A 15,720-nucleotide genomic window follows, 5' to 3' on the forward strand; every position below is an offset into this window, starting at 1 on the left:
CACACAGTGACAGTCACAAGCACAGTTTAAGTCACACACAGTCAGTCACACATATGGAAAGTTACCTCTTTCAATTATGGGCTGTTAGCAAGGAGTGGAGGCAGTTGCAGCTCCTGGAGTAGTTGAGGGGGGGCAGGGACGCCTTCCTGCTTTCCCCTTCCTGTGAAGAATCAGCTTCTGGGAGCGTCTAGCTCCGCCCCTGCTGACTTTTTAGCCCCACTTCTGCTGCTCTGTAAACCCTGCCCCCACCTCTTGCTAAGCCACACCTCCCCCGCCATGTTTTGGGTTTTTTAATAGTCCCGGGTGGAGAATAATGAAATCTGCCACCCAGGTAGACGGACATGCCTGAGATCCCACTTCACACCCAACCATGTGCGAGCTGTGTCAGCCACATGGCACCCCCTGCTGCCATTGCGCCCTGTGCGGCCGCACAGCTCGCACACCTGTAAGGCCGGCACTGCTTGGTTGTCAGAATGGTTTTGTGGCTTCCAGAATCTACCATATTATTATTATTATGTTATTATTTATATAGCGCCAACAAATTCCGCAGCGCTTTACAATGGGTGGATGAACAAACATGTAGTTGTAACCAGATAAGTTGGACACACAGGAACAGAGGGGTTGAGGGCCCTGATCAATGAGCTTACATGCTAGAGGGAGTGGGATAAAGTGACACAAAAAGTAAGGATAGTATTAGACTAGTGACAGTTGCAAGAGAGGAATCAGTCTGGAGCTATTAACAGTTTAATTGATACGCTTTTATGAAGAAGTGGGGTTTTAATAATTTTTTGTAGGAGCGGAGCCTGGGTGAGCATCTAACTGAGGAGGGAAGTGAGTTCCACAGGAACGGTGCAGCCCTCGAGAAATCTTGAAGGCGAGCATCATTAGTAAAGGATGGTGTAATTAGTGGTAATAAAGGTTTCTGGAGATCCTTCTGTGTTCTGGCTTCTAGGAAGAGGTAGGGCCATTTGCTGGGCCTCTACTTGACTCTATATGATTGCTGGACTTCTTCTCGACATGAGCTTGAGGAAGGTAAGTGAGCTTGAGGAAGGTAAGTGGTAATTTTCCAGAGCATCCTGAGTTAATAGTGAACCTAGGAAATTCTTGTAAGAGTGACCATTAACTCATATTCAACATGTTTTACTTCCCTTTAAACACTGCGTAAGGCAGTAGTGTAATACGCTGCCCTTCTTCATGGCACTGAAATGGGTAATTTAACAATGGCTCCCATGCTCAGTCATGTTATATTACGTATCCTTGGTGGCATTACATATGCAGTGAGAGCTTACTCCTGATATCCATTGGACATAATACTTAGATCAGAAAAATATGCAAAAATCGAATGCTGTGTTTTCTATGTAGCCACTTTGTACTACGTAAATTCAGAAGCCTTTCTTTAATTCAACTTCACAGTCGACTTTGCTTATTAATAAATAACAAACTGGCTTAAAGGGATTCTATAGTGTAAGGAATACAAAATGTATTCCTTACACTATAGTTCCCTGTGCCCCCTATCTCCCCCCACACCCATCCCTCCCCCCCCCCCCCCCCCTTGGCACTGTAAAGGTAAAAAAAACAACTCATAACACCGATGTTCCTCGGCACTTGGTTGGCGCTCCTCCTTTTCCGATGTCACCCAATGTGGGGGATAATGTGCATGTAAACGCACATAAGGCCCTTCCCATAGGAAAGCATTGTTACAATGCTTTCCTATTGGTATTTTACGGATGCTGGATGTCCTGATGCAGAGCTTGAGGATATCCAACGTCAGTTAGAAGACAAAAAGTCATTGACAGCCACTTGAGGCAGTCTTAGTACTGCAATGTAATCATTGCAGTTTCTCTAAAAGTGGGCCAGGGACATTGCACCTGGTCCACGTCAATGAGCCGAAGTGGTCTAGGTGCCTACAGTGTCCCTTTAATATGACACATTCTACAAAATTAAAATAAATGAAGAAAACAATACAGCATTGGGCTCTTGTTAGTTGTTTGCCTTTCTAAATGTAGCAAAAATAAACAAATGTTCCACAACTGGAAATAAGAAAAAACGTGCATATGTATCAAAAAAATGTAATGATATACTGTGCTATTTTTTTCTCCTCTCCCTTTAGAATTGTTCCATGCATACATCTTGCCATGCAGATTACATAAATCCACTGTGACTGCCCTTTAAATACCAGCAGTGTCGCCTTGACAGTGGGGATTACTACGAAATGGAAAAGAGCTGTGCCGACATTTTCTGCACCTTGCTACTAAATCAATCGGCAACTAAACTTCATTTGGCAGAGCACAACGTACAAACATTCTCAACAAACTGGTAGAGAAAAAAATCCAAGATTTACAAAGCTAGACAATTTTTATGTTGTTTTTCACAAACAAATACATAAAATGACTGCCGTTTTTGGAACCGCATTTGCATCTATAAAAACCTTTCATTATAACCCCTAAGAAGTCTTTGTGAATGTGTGCTCTAAGTCATGCATGCCCCGCTGAATTTGGGAGCTGCTATTCATCTTTCCTCACCTGTATTGCATATAAATGGAAGGAAAATGACTTAAAATTGAAAACTGGCAATGATTAGAGGAAAGCAAAGCTGGCTGCTGAGTTACATGAAGTCTGTAGGTTTTCTTCCTATAAATAGCACATTAAGAGTTTGTATCAGTTTCTGCTTCTAACAAGCTTTGGTGTGCCATGAACAAAGCAGTTTTCATGGGACACAATAGACCTCTGTTCTTGCAAATGAGGAAGAGTTGATAGATACAGACATCCCCATCTGAAACTGGAAGAAGGTGTTATTAAAGGGGAAGTCGGCTCATTCTTCTCCAGAGTGGGGCTGATGAGAGCTTCAGGAGAAAAAAAAAACACAAAAAACCTGCTTGCTGTGTTAAGCCCTCTCCGTTATCTATTGATGTTGTTCCCTTGATGTGCCTGTTTCTGTCTTCAAGCAGCACAGAGGTGCAAGTTGTTGCAGGGTCTGACCTGGAGAAATGGCTGAGGAACCTTTATGAAGGCATGTATTTTATCAAAGTACATGAAGGAGGTATGTTTTGGAAAAGTAGGAATACAACCATAAAATCATAATTAGAAGTGGACCTTTACTTAAAGGAACCTTAAAGTGACAGGTATACACATAAGTATTCCTCTCACTATAGCTATAATATAGCTATTTAGGTCCCCAGCCCCCCTGTAATCAAGGTATGAGATATGAGATTGCTCACGTTTATTCCAGTGCCACGTGGGTCTGCCATCGCTGACTCCAGCCCTGCTCTGCCCCTGTGGATAAAATAATCAATTCGTGTGCAGCACTGTCCCAGGAAGCACCTCTAGTGGCTGTCTGAGTAACTGCACCTTGAGGTGTTCTTAAGCAGTAATATAAACAATGCCTTAATCTGAAAAGGCAGTGTTTATATTAAAATGCCAGCAGGGACATACTATACTCACCAGAACAACTACATTAAGCTGTATTTGTTCTGGTGACTATAGTGCCCATTTATTTTCTGAATGAACCCTTTCATTCATGGTATAAAGTCAGAAGCAGCCAATACACATATGGTTGCATAATCAAATGAGTGAATGATCTTTTGTTTACAACGCTCTTACTATCTAACATACATCCTCCGTCATTTTGAGGAAGTCTACAACCTCAAGATCAACTGCTCTATTCTAAACATGGAATCTGTGAGCTAACATTTCTTCCTTTTCCCTACAATTCACAGTTTGTTGGTGCTCTGGATATCTTAGCTTCCTCTGAACTAAAATCACAAATCTCTGGCTCATTGACCAAGACAACTTCTTGTCCATCTTCCTTTCGCTGTAGCAGGGCTTGATGTTTTGTTTTCTTCCCAAAATAAAGTAACGTGGAGGAATTTGTGACTTTTAAATTAATTGGTCAGATGCTATTTTGGCCCAAATCTCATTCCCTCTTTTCTATGATAATTGTACCTCTTTTATAGAAGTTCCACAATAGTGGTGTGTCTGATTGAGTTCTACAGCAATCATACTAATAGAAAAACTACAACTTAAAAACAAACAAAAACCTCTTTAGACTACAATACATGTGTTTCAAAATGAGTCTGTGTAAATATGTTGTTAGTCTTCGAAATTAAACTTTAGTTGCATAAATTGCTATTAGTAATTCACCTAAAATTTTAAATTTAAAGGGTTTCTCCAGCTGTATTTTGCCTGCTTTTAAAAAAACAAAAAACAAATAACACTCTATTTGTCACCTCCCCCACCCCCAAATAATGCTACAATAACTCTCTAAAATAATGTAAAACATATCTGGAATCCAGCACCAGCCAAAACTCCCGGTGCTGCTTTCCACCCCCTGTCTGACGTACTTGTAGCCATTTTGAGGTCCAATCTAAGGCCTCTCATAGACAGTTTAAACGGCTCAGAGTACATAAGAAAGGATAGCATTTTTTTTTTTTAAATAATGCAAGGTATAGGGAGATGGGGAGGGATTAACTAAAATAGGGAGGGAAGGGAGGCAAACGCTTCATCTTGCAGGTTCTGCTGGCAAAGAAGAAACAAATTATATCCGTTGCCAGCGTGTAGTGTGCACTGACAATGGACACATTTTCTGCACAGAATTGATATTTGGCAGTCATGAACAGAGTTTCAAGCTGCCAAAGTTACTTGTGCAGAGGGTGTAACTAGCCCCCAGCACAAAAATCTCAGTATAAAAGCAGAAGTGGTCTTGGTGGTTAGAGTAACCCTTTAAGTATGAAATACCTGAACAAGAAGCATATCTGACTTGGAAAAAAATTCAGTTTGGCTATTTTGCTCTTCAATTTGCTATTTGCCTTGAATTTATTCAGAATTCACTTTGAATTCCTCACATCTCCCACTTTTGTTAATAATCATTTGTCATTATCAACCTCACTTAAACCGTTCCACTCCTTGGCACACAACTCCTTACCTATATTTGAAAAACTGAAATGGCCCTCTTGAGTTATTAACTCCTGATAAAACCTAAACATGCTGGAAGATTGGATCTTTTAGACATGACTGCCTATGACAAATATCAAGTCCATCCACCTACAGTGGATCAATAATATTTTGTTTCCCTCCAAAATCTTTTGTTCCACTTAGGAAGTACCGTATATACTTGAGTATAAGCCGAGTTTTTCAGCACATTTTTTGTGCTGAAAAACCCCAACTCGGCTTATACTCGAGTCAATTGTCTGTATTATGGCAATTTGCATTACCATAATACAGACAGGGGGCTGTGGGGGCTGCAGAGCGTTTACTTACCTCTCCTGCAGCTCCTGTCAGCTCCCTTCTCCTCCGCGCCTGTCCGGTCAGCACCTCGGTCAGCTCCCAGTGTAAGTCTCGCGAGAGCCGCGGGGTCATAGTGCGGCTCTCGCGAGACTTACAGTGGGAGCTGACAGAGGGAGCTGACCGGACCGGCGCGGAGGAGAAGGGAGCTGACAGGAGCTGCAGGAGAGGTAAGTAAGAGCTCTGCCAGCCCCCCTCCCCCCCACTGAACCACCAATGCCACTGGACCACCAGGGAAGGAGAGCCCCCCTCCCTGCCATGTATCAAGCAGGGAGGGGGGAAGAAAAAAAAATAATAATAAAATAAAATAAAAATAATAATAATAATAAATAATAATAATATAACAAAAAAAATGTAAATAATTTTTTAAAAAAATAATAATAAACATGCCACCCCCCACCAAGGCTCTGCAACACAAACACACACTGCATCACACACACACACACTGCACTCATACACACACACTGCATTCATACACACACACTGCATTCATACACACACTGCCCTCATACACACACACTGCATCACACACACACACACACACACACACTGCACTCATACACACACTGCATTCATACACACACACTGCACTCATATACACACTGCATTCATACACACACACTGCACTCATACACACTCACACACTGCATTCATACACACACACTGCATTCATACACACACCGCGCACTCATACACACACTGCGCACTCATACACACACTACATTTATACACACACACTGCACTCATACACACGCACTGCACTCATACACACACACTGCATTCATACACACACACTGCATTCATTATATACACACACTGTAAATAAATATTAAATTAATATAATTTTTTTAGGATCTAATTTTATTTAGAAATTTGCCAGTAGTGGCTGCATTTCCCACCCTAGTCTTATACCCGAGTGAATACGTTTTCCCATTTTTTGGGGGTAAAATTAGGGTCCTCGGCTTATATTCGGGTCGGCTTATACTCGAGTATATACGGTAACTTCATCTCTATTCTTTAATTTGATTGCTCTGGACCACCCTAATAGTAAATATTTACTTTCTTTGGATTCAAATAAATGCTTTTCCTACACTTCACATATGGATACAATGTACTGTGCTTCGAAAACTCAACTATTTCCCTTCTTACCTGTTCCAGGCTGTTGATAGTCCACCTTGTCCTGATGAACTATTTTTTTTGTTTTTCCAGAAGTCTGCAAAATTATTTCACACACACATACACTTGCCATTATGCCAGGGTATATGGGGTTTTTCTGTTTTTTTGTTTTTGTTTTTTTCTAACTTATTTTCTGTCTCCTGACACATTAAACTGGTTTTGAAATCCAAACCAAATATGGCAATCCATGGTCTGGTGAGATGGCCAGTGGCCACTGATTATTTTCTTTAGTATATAGTGCTTTATTCATATTTCTTATCATATTCCTCTTGGTTCACAGGTTGTCCATCCTTCACAAACAGCATTAAGGATCATTCCTAGTCAGTACACTTTTTAGCCATGTCATCTATCAATCACTTGTGTAACAATTTATAACGTATATGTCTCTAACTGACTCCTATGCCTGACAAACCTAATCTTACCCTCAGGGCCATTTTTTGTTCTGTCACCTTAATGCTAATACTATCACTCTGTACCATTGTTTTCTCATGGCAATGAATTGTGAGATACACTTGTGAAAACAGGTAAAGCGGTATTCTTTATATTTGTAGTGCTGTTTCCGCAGCTCAGCTACAATAGGTACAGGCTCACTTTCATCTGTCCTTGGCTCGACCTCTGACCTAGAGATGCTCAACCATTGACTTCTGATTTTGACCTCGGTACAAAGGTCTTCTATTGACAATCTACCAAATAGCAGGTAGTCAATATCAGACAGTACCCCTGGGATAACCCCCTGAGGTGTAACAGTAACTTAAAATCCATAGCACAGATGGGAAACAAAAAATTATTTTTATAATATGGGAAACTCCATAAAATGCTTCTACACATCTACAACCAGACAAGTAGATTACTGGTCTAATTGTGTTGTATGAAAGCCAGGCAATGGAACAAATTATGTGGTGTGCTTAAATTGACTCTCCAGTGCCAGGAAAACATATCCGTTTTCCTGGCACTGTAGAATCCTGCAGTGCCCCTCTCCCTCCCACCCCCATCCCATATTGCTGAGGGGGTTAAAACCCCTTCAGTGACTTACCTGAATCCAGCGCCGATGTCCCTCTGCGCTGGGACAGGCTCCACCCATGCCCTTCTCCGCCGATGTCAGCCGGTGGGGGAGACCTAATGCGCGACAATGTCTGCGCGCATTAGATCTCCCCATAGGAAAGCATTATTCAATGCTTTCCTGTGGGGGCTCAGGCGACGCTGGAGGTCCTCATGCATACCGTGAGGACATCCAGCGTCATTTAAAACACTTTTCGGGTGTTAAGAAACCGGAAGTCCCTCTAGTGGCTGTCTGACAGACAGCCACTAGAGGAGGACTTAACCCTGCAAGGTAATTATTGCAGTTTATAAAAACTGCAATAATTACACTTGCAGGGTTAAGGGTGATCGAGTTGACACCCAGACCACTCCAATGGGCAGAAGTGGTCTGGGTGCCTGGAGTGTCCCAAACCATTGGCAATGATTTTTTTAGGGATACTGTAACTCTTGTACTCTTGTGCCATATGTATTCTATGTAACTTCATCCTATGAAAATGTATAGATTATAGAAGACAGACAATTTTAGAGCAATACAAAATTGTTTGTTAGATGGTAAATGCTCTTCTTGGGAGCTAATAAAGCTTAAAATATATCTCCTAAAAATAAAATTGATTTTGAAAATGTAATTATTAGAAACAGTGGTGTGTAGATTTCCCATGAAATGTTTTCCTTGATTAGCTCATAGAAACAGAGAAACATAGAAACATAGAAACATAGAATGTGACGGCAGATAAGAACCATTCGGCCCATCTAGTCTGCCCAATTTTCTAAATACTTTCATTAGTCCCTGGCCTTATCTTATAGTTAGGATAGCCTTATGCCCATCCCACGCATGCTTAAACTCCTTTACTGTGTTAACCTCTACCACTTCAGCTGGAAGGCTATTCCATGCATCCACTACCCTCTCAGTAAAGTAAAACTTCCGGCTATTATTTTTAAACCTTTGCCCCTCTAATTTAAGACTATGTCCTCTTGTTGTGGTAGTTTTTCTTCTTTTAAATATAGTCTCCTCCTTTACTGTGTTGATTCCCTTTATGTATTTAAATGTTTCTATCATATCCCCCCCTAAAGGTTTATTTTGTTTGCCTTGAGGGATTTGAACTTGCGGCCCTCAGGGGTTGGGCACATTCTGCTGGTGGTACATAAGTCCACTGAGCTGTTTTTTCATACTTTAACATCTCAGTATAGGCGATAACAATAATATAATACACAGTTATAGGTATATGGTAACAGGGAAAGCGCTAAACACCTTACTGGAATCCCCAAACACCACTCCAATAAAATCATAAATCATACATACCACAGGTGGAGCATCAGTGACTTATCTCTGTAGATAAATAAGATAGTACACGATGTGCAGTTTTATATGTACAATATTATATATATATATATATATATCTAATATCAATGTTATTACTTACAAACATGGAGCCAAATCCAAACATATGGATCTCATGGGAAGTGTAGTGGGACTCTTATAGGATGTCCACATCCTCCCTTTATCTGTTCCTTATTGGGTCTGGTAGATGCTGTAGATAGCAATAGACGTGGACACTCATTTTCAAAGAAGAGACTTTATTTCATATGAGATAAAAATGCCAAGTATAAAATGTAGTAAAATTGGTTGTGGATTCGTTGTAAAAGTCCAGTGACCCTATGGTTTATGCCTAATATGTCCTCTGGTGGTCCAAAACGCATTTCGCCCTATGGTAAGGGCTTCCTGAGTTGGTATAATGCCCAGTGTCTCATCTTTTTTAAAAGGCCTGACAGCAACCCTCTTCCTGAACCTCTTTTCTGTTTGGAACACATCATGCGTTCCACTCCGTGCGAACTGCCTGGTCGCACCTCATACGTCACTGGAACGTATGACGCGTATTTTGTGCTTTCCACTGCCGTGATGAACATGCGTTGGGCTGTATTTATTTCTCCACAATGATGTCGGATGAAGTCTGGGTGTCTATTGGAACGCATTACTGCATTCCACTGAGCACTGTTTCTCATAACGTAATTTTTTTTCTTTTAATTCAAGCCCAATTGTGGATAATGTGAAATATAATGAAATCATAATAATGATACCAAATAATAAAAAGACTGGAATACAACCTGATACTAGCAAGATTCATATAAGTTAGACATGTGCACCAGTGACATTTTTGTTTCGTCCCAATTATTTCATACTAAATAAAAATTCCATTCGTCAATACCAAATTTCGTTCGCATACCATTCGTTTTCAAACGAATTTGTTAAAAAATAATTCGTTTTCGGCCATTAGGAGGAAAACAGCACTGCGCATGCGAATAAAATAAAGAAAAAGCAAGGAGGGAGCCAGCAGCGCTACCATCTCCCTCTTTGTAATAAATAAATATTTCTACCTAACCTCCCCCCTGCATTAAAACCTATGATCGTCACAATGACCCCCATATTAATAAAAGGGAGGTTAAACCATCCCGCATGCCCCTACTCGCGCCATGCCGCCAGTAGGGGCATGTCGCCTAAACAAATTTAAAACTACTAATGACTGGGCAGCTATTTCTGCCCAGTCACTAGTGCAATAAGGGAGGACCTGGCATAGGTTAAATCCTGCCGCATGCCCCTACCTGTGCCAGGTCCCCACGTGTAGTAGGGGCATGTTGCTTAATTGGTCCTGTTACTTCCTGACTGTTTAGCTCACAGGAGCTACATTTGAGAGGTAGTCAATTGCCCAGAATACCTGCATTGTAAATACTTTTCATTGAGCTCCACTGGGAAGAATGTGTATGCGGGGTTAGAAGGGGAGGGTATACAAAGGCTGCAGACAACAGAACTGCAGCTTTTGCAAATTGTTTTTAGTTATAATATTATGCATTTTTCCATTGTGGTATATCTACTAAATAGGGAATCTAACATTTTTGCATTTGGTCAGTGAAGTGTGCACTTAAGGCAAAAGTAGCTGTATTGTAAAAATTGTCCACGTCAGTTTTACTTCCAGTTCAGCTATTTTGTACTAAAATTTTAAAGTCACCTTGACAATTCTTACTTTAGTGAGATTTCATTAAAATTTTAGAAAGCAGCTGTTTAGAAATAAAGGCTTTGAGGACAGAAAATAGACAAAGTAGCACATCTAACATACTTTCTATTCAAAGAGAAATGATTTAATGTTGATTTTGTTTCCTGATCATACCATACTTTCTTGAACTCTGCTGGAACGATATCCAATGCATCTATAACTCTTCCTATAAAAGTACTTCCAGATGTAATCTTTATTGTCTGTGAAAGATTTCTCAGAATATCAATTGTGAAATCAATGTAGAGTAAAGAAAGTTAGAATTTTGCCTAGACTAGAAGTAACATATATATTGCAAACCTTTGCCAACTGTGTGCACTCAATGAAAATTCTGATACATTTTTTTGCATTTTCCTGTGTCAGTTATAGTTACATAGTTGTCTGGTGTGAAAAAAGACTATATTCCATCAAGTTCAACAGTGAAGCTCATCTTTTATGCTGTTAAATCAAAAGAAAGTAAGAAAGTACCATCTCTCGCGTGACGTCACGCGCATGTTGACGTTGTCATTAACGTGAGCAGATGTGGGGGTATAATTTGGTGTGGATCCGCAGCAGCCGGCATCCATTAACATGTTGCAGGAGTCAGTTATACAGGGGACCATCCTATTTACACATATTCCTAACTTATGGCACGATAATGTATCAAATTATTTTACAAGAGAGATACACTTTATATCAAACTGCTAAGTGTATCCGTTTTGTTTTATCCGTACATGATACGATCAGGGTAATGTTTGCCATTTAACATACAACGAGGTGGAGCTAGCTATCATGTCACCTAGTGTTTATTCCATCATTTGGGCGGTTCTGGATTTTTTGATTGACATTTACCCTATTACCGCCCATCTACAACACGTAAGCACGCTAGCCCCGCCCATCGGAGGATTTGGCGAGAGATTTAATAATAGAGTGACTGAGGAGAAATCAATACCGGACACACCTCTGAGAATACACCAGTTTGATTGGAGGGTTGATGACTCCGATACTGGGGACTAAGGTATATAAGACCTCTCTTTTTAGTAGTTCATTTGCCTCTGACGAAGGTGCTTCCTTTATAGCACCGAAACGCGCATCAAGCCTTCCTTTTTTCCACTTTCATTTAAATGGGCACTTAACGCTTGGCACGGCACGGCACGGAATTAGTATTATTATTTTTTTTCGTTATTTATATTTTATTTAGTTTGCTCCATTACTGTCTAGATGGACATAGGAAGTGAGGTATTGATAATTATTTTCACTGCAAGATTTGTATGCAGTATATTTCCCTAACTATACCCTCTATCTTCCTTCATCTCTACTCTCTGACAACCCTATACTCTAATAATCTGTCCATAGATATACCATTGAGCACTCTAAGCATCATGGTTTCTATGAGGAATATTTCTTAATTTATTTCCAGTTGCACCTCTAGATTTACTATATTATTTATAGACTGTATTTCTTGTCTATTACTGACTTACTGGATGAAAGATAACTTACCTATCCACAACTAATTGGGATTACATGTAGTAAATTAATAGACCTCTTAAATTGAGGATCCTTTAGACAATTTGATAAATTGGGTTAGGTATTTTCAATATGGAGCGCCTTTTGCTATATCAGGGACAGTATTTTAGTATTTTATTTTCGTTTTTTGCTAGTATATTAGAATTAATCTGGTTAGTGTTGTGGATATCTAATGAGCCAGATACAATAAAGCTCAGTGGATATCTAACAATATTTCCATAATATCTATATACTATCTATGCATATTGGAGCAATTTGGTATTGTCTTTATCTTTTAAATCCTCACTTATAGGGATATTTCAGTATTTATGGATATATAGTTAATATTCATCTCACTAGACTACTTCATATTTCCAGGAAACTCAGTGAGTCACAGATGTTTTAGACTTTGTGACAAGCACATTTTGTTCTTCTCAATTCTTCTCCTGTCCAGAAACAACCAATGGAGGAAGATGACTTGGGACAGTATACCTATTGCAAACAAGTGGCTTGAGCAAAGAGACATGAAAGGTATTAGGAATCTGCAAGGAGGCAGGGAGAGTCAGAGAATACAAGACAGGATTAATGCTAAGAAGGATATGAAACAGACCAAGGAATCTAGGAGCAAACTTCATGCTCGGAACTTTAAGCTTGATGTTGCGCGATGATAACCATACCCTCTCACCCACTTGGTAAACAGGGTTGGCACCCTGCCGTTTATCAGCATAAAGTTTGAAACGGTCAGCTACAGTTTCTAGAGCGGAGTGAACTTTAATCCAAGTATCACGAATGGAAGCAAGGTGGTCATCCAAAGCAGGGATAGCTGTATCAGAAAAGATGGCCGGCAGAACAGTAGGATGACGACTGTTATTAATAAAGAATGGGCTATGTCCAGAAGAGTCATGGTCAGCATTGTTCCTAGCAAACTCGGCCCAGGGTAGTAATTCGGACCAATTATCCTAAGTGCTATTAACAAAACAACGCAAATATAATTCCAATGTCTGGTTAGCCCTCTCAGCCGTGCTATTGGTTTGGGGGTGGTAAGAGGAAGAAAAAGACAATTCAATGCCCAACTGTTTATTGAAAGCCCTCCAAAACCGAGAGACAAACTGAGAACCCCTGTCAGATACAATATTGTGAGAAATGCCATGCAGTCGGACAATCTCACGTATAAACATAAGGAACAGATCTTGTGAGAATGGCAATTTTTTGAGCGGCACGAAATGAGCCATCTTAGAAAAACAGTCAACCACCATAAGGATAGTGGTATACAGGGACGTTGCCTTGGGCGGCATTTTCCAGGGGGCGGCAAAAAATAGCCGCCCCCAAATGCCCAGGGCAAATGTCTGACAGGCAGGGCAAATAACTGACAGGCTGGGCTGCTGGGCATATATATATATGACGTCATATTCCGGCTCCCAGCCTCACTCTGCTGCCTAGGGCGGTACAAAACCAGGATACACTACTGGTGGTATAGTCATTAGAATTAGGAAGTTCAACAATGAAATCCATGGACAAATGGGACCATGGAACATTAGGCACAGGAAGTGGTTGTAACAAGCAAACAGAACAAGCCTGCACATAATCTTTAACGTCTTTCCTGAGAGTATCCCATCAAAATGATCTCATGATCGTGGAAATGGATTTATTAATGCCTGGGTGTCAAGCAGTTACGTTGTTGTGGAACACCCTCATGATATTCTCTCTTTCACACAATGGAACAAACAATTTATCTAACGGTTTATTGCATTGCGCCTGAGACTTAGCTTCCCTGATGGAACCCGCCAAAAGATGTTGCCACTCTTTGAGCGCTAATATAATGGCCAACAACTCTCTATTGCCAATATCAGAATTACGCTCAGCGGGGGACAATTTTCTAGAGAAGTACCCACGTGGATGCAAAGAGGTGTCCAGACTCTCCCTCTGAGAGAGAACAACCCCTACCCCAGTTTCGGAGGCATCAACCTCCAGTATGGTTTGCTAGTGTTAGGATGAATCAATATGTCAGTGGATGCAAACCTTTGTTTGAGATGTTCTAAAGCCTCTTTAGCGTCCTTAGACCATATCATACTATTAGCCCCCTTGCATGTCATATTGGCGATGGGGGCTATCACAGAACAGCACCCTTTAAGAAATCTTCTGTAGTAATTGGCAAACAAAATGAACCTTTGAATGGCTTTTTGTCCATTGGGCAAAAGCCAATTTAGAACAGCCTCTAGTTTCTGAGGGTCCATCTGAAAACCAGAAGCAGAAATGTTATACCCCAGAAATTGTACTTCAGTCTTATTAAAAATGCACTTTTCCAGTTTGCAATAAAGTTGATTGTTAAGTAAAGTTTGCAATACTTGTTTGACCTGTTTGTGGTGAGTCTGAAGGTCATGAGAATAAATAAGGATATCATCCAGGTATACCAGGACAAATTAATAAATATAGTCCCTGAGTACATCATTAATAAAGTCCTGGAACACAGCCAGCGCATTGCATAACACGAAGTGCATAACAAGGTATTCATAGTGCCCACTTCTAGTGTTAAATGAGGTTTTCCACTCGTTATTTTCTTTAATCCTTACCAAATTGTATGCACTCCTGAGGTCAAGTTTAGTAAAGATTTTAGCTCCATGGAGTCTGTCAAACAATTTGGAAATGAGTGGAATGGGATAGGCATTTTTAATTGTGATCTTGTTTAGTGCCCTGTACTCCATGCATGGACGTAACTCTCCATCTTTTTTTTCTACAAAAAAAGAAGCATGCACCAGCAGGCGAGGATGATTTACATATGTGGCCCTTACTTAGGGAGTCTTTGATGTATTCTTTCATTTTTCTACTCTCCTGTGGTGATAAGGCATACACTGCTCCCTTGGGTGCATAGCGCCGGGTTATCGATTTATGGAACAGTCGTATGACCTGTGAGAAGGTAGAATATTGGACTGATTTTTACTGAATACCTCCTTAACCTCCCAATATTGTATGGGAACCTCTGAGTTCTGAGGCGTAGCAGTGGGTAATGTAATGATGCCCACTCTTTTAGTAATGTGCAACATACATCTCTCAAAACAGTCCTTGCCCCATTCCAATATCTCCCCTTTTGCCCAGTTTATATGAGGTTTATGCTTAATAAGCCAAGGGAATCCTAATATGATGGGACAAGACGGAGAAGCAATTATTTTGAAGGTTATGTCTTCCTTGTGTAGAGCACCAATGGAAATGATAATGGGCAAGGTTTTGTGGGTAATTAAGGGTTGAGAGAGGGGTCTCCCATCAATGGCTTCAAAAGCCAGAGGTGATAATCTCTCCTTGATATGTATGGAATATTTTTTGACAAAATGTATATCAATTAAGTTTCCTGCCGCACCTGTAAGGCTGTCAGGGCTTTGCATGAAAAGTCCTTCCTATCACATTTGGCCATAATCTCAAGGAGGAATTTATTTTTGTTATTCCCAGAGGACATATCCATCACACCTAAGACCTGTCCCCTTAGGGTTCTTAGGTGCAGAAGTTTTCCGGACGTATGGGACAAGAACTCCTCATATGTCCTTTTCTACCGCAGTATAGACATAGATCCTCTTTTCTCCTATATTGTCTTTCTGCCTCTGACAGTCTTGTGACCCCTAACTGCATGGGTTCGGGTTCAGACTGTACCGGGAGGTCAGGAACAATAGGTCTGGAGAAACGGGGTACTAAAGGCATAGCCATACAGC

Source organism: Pelobates fuscus, chromosome 5 (genome assembly GCF_036172605.1).
Source record: "Pelobates fuscus isolate aPelFus1 chromosome 5, aPelFus1.pri, whole genome shotgun sequence".
Classification (NCBI taxonomy): domain Eukaryota; kingdom Metazoa; phylum Chordata; class Amphibia; order Anura; family Pelobatidae; genus Pelobates; species Pelobates fuscus.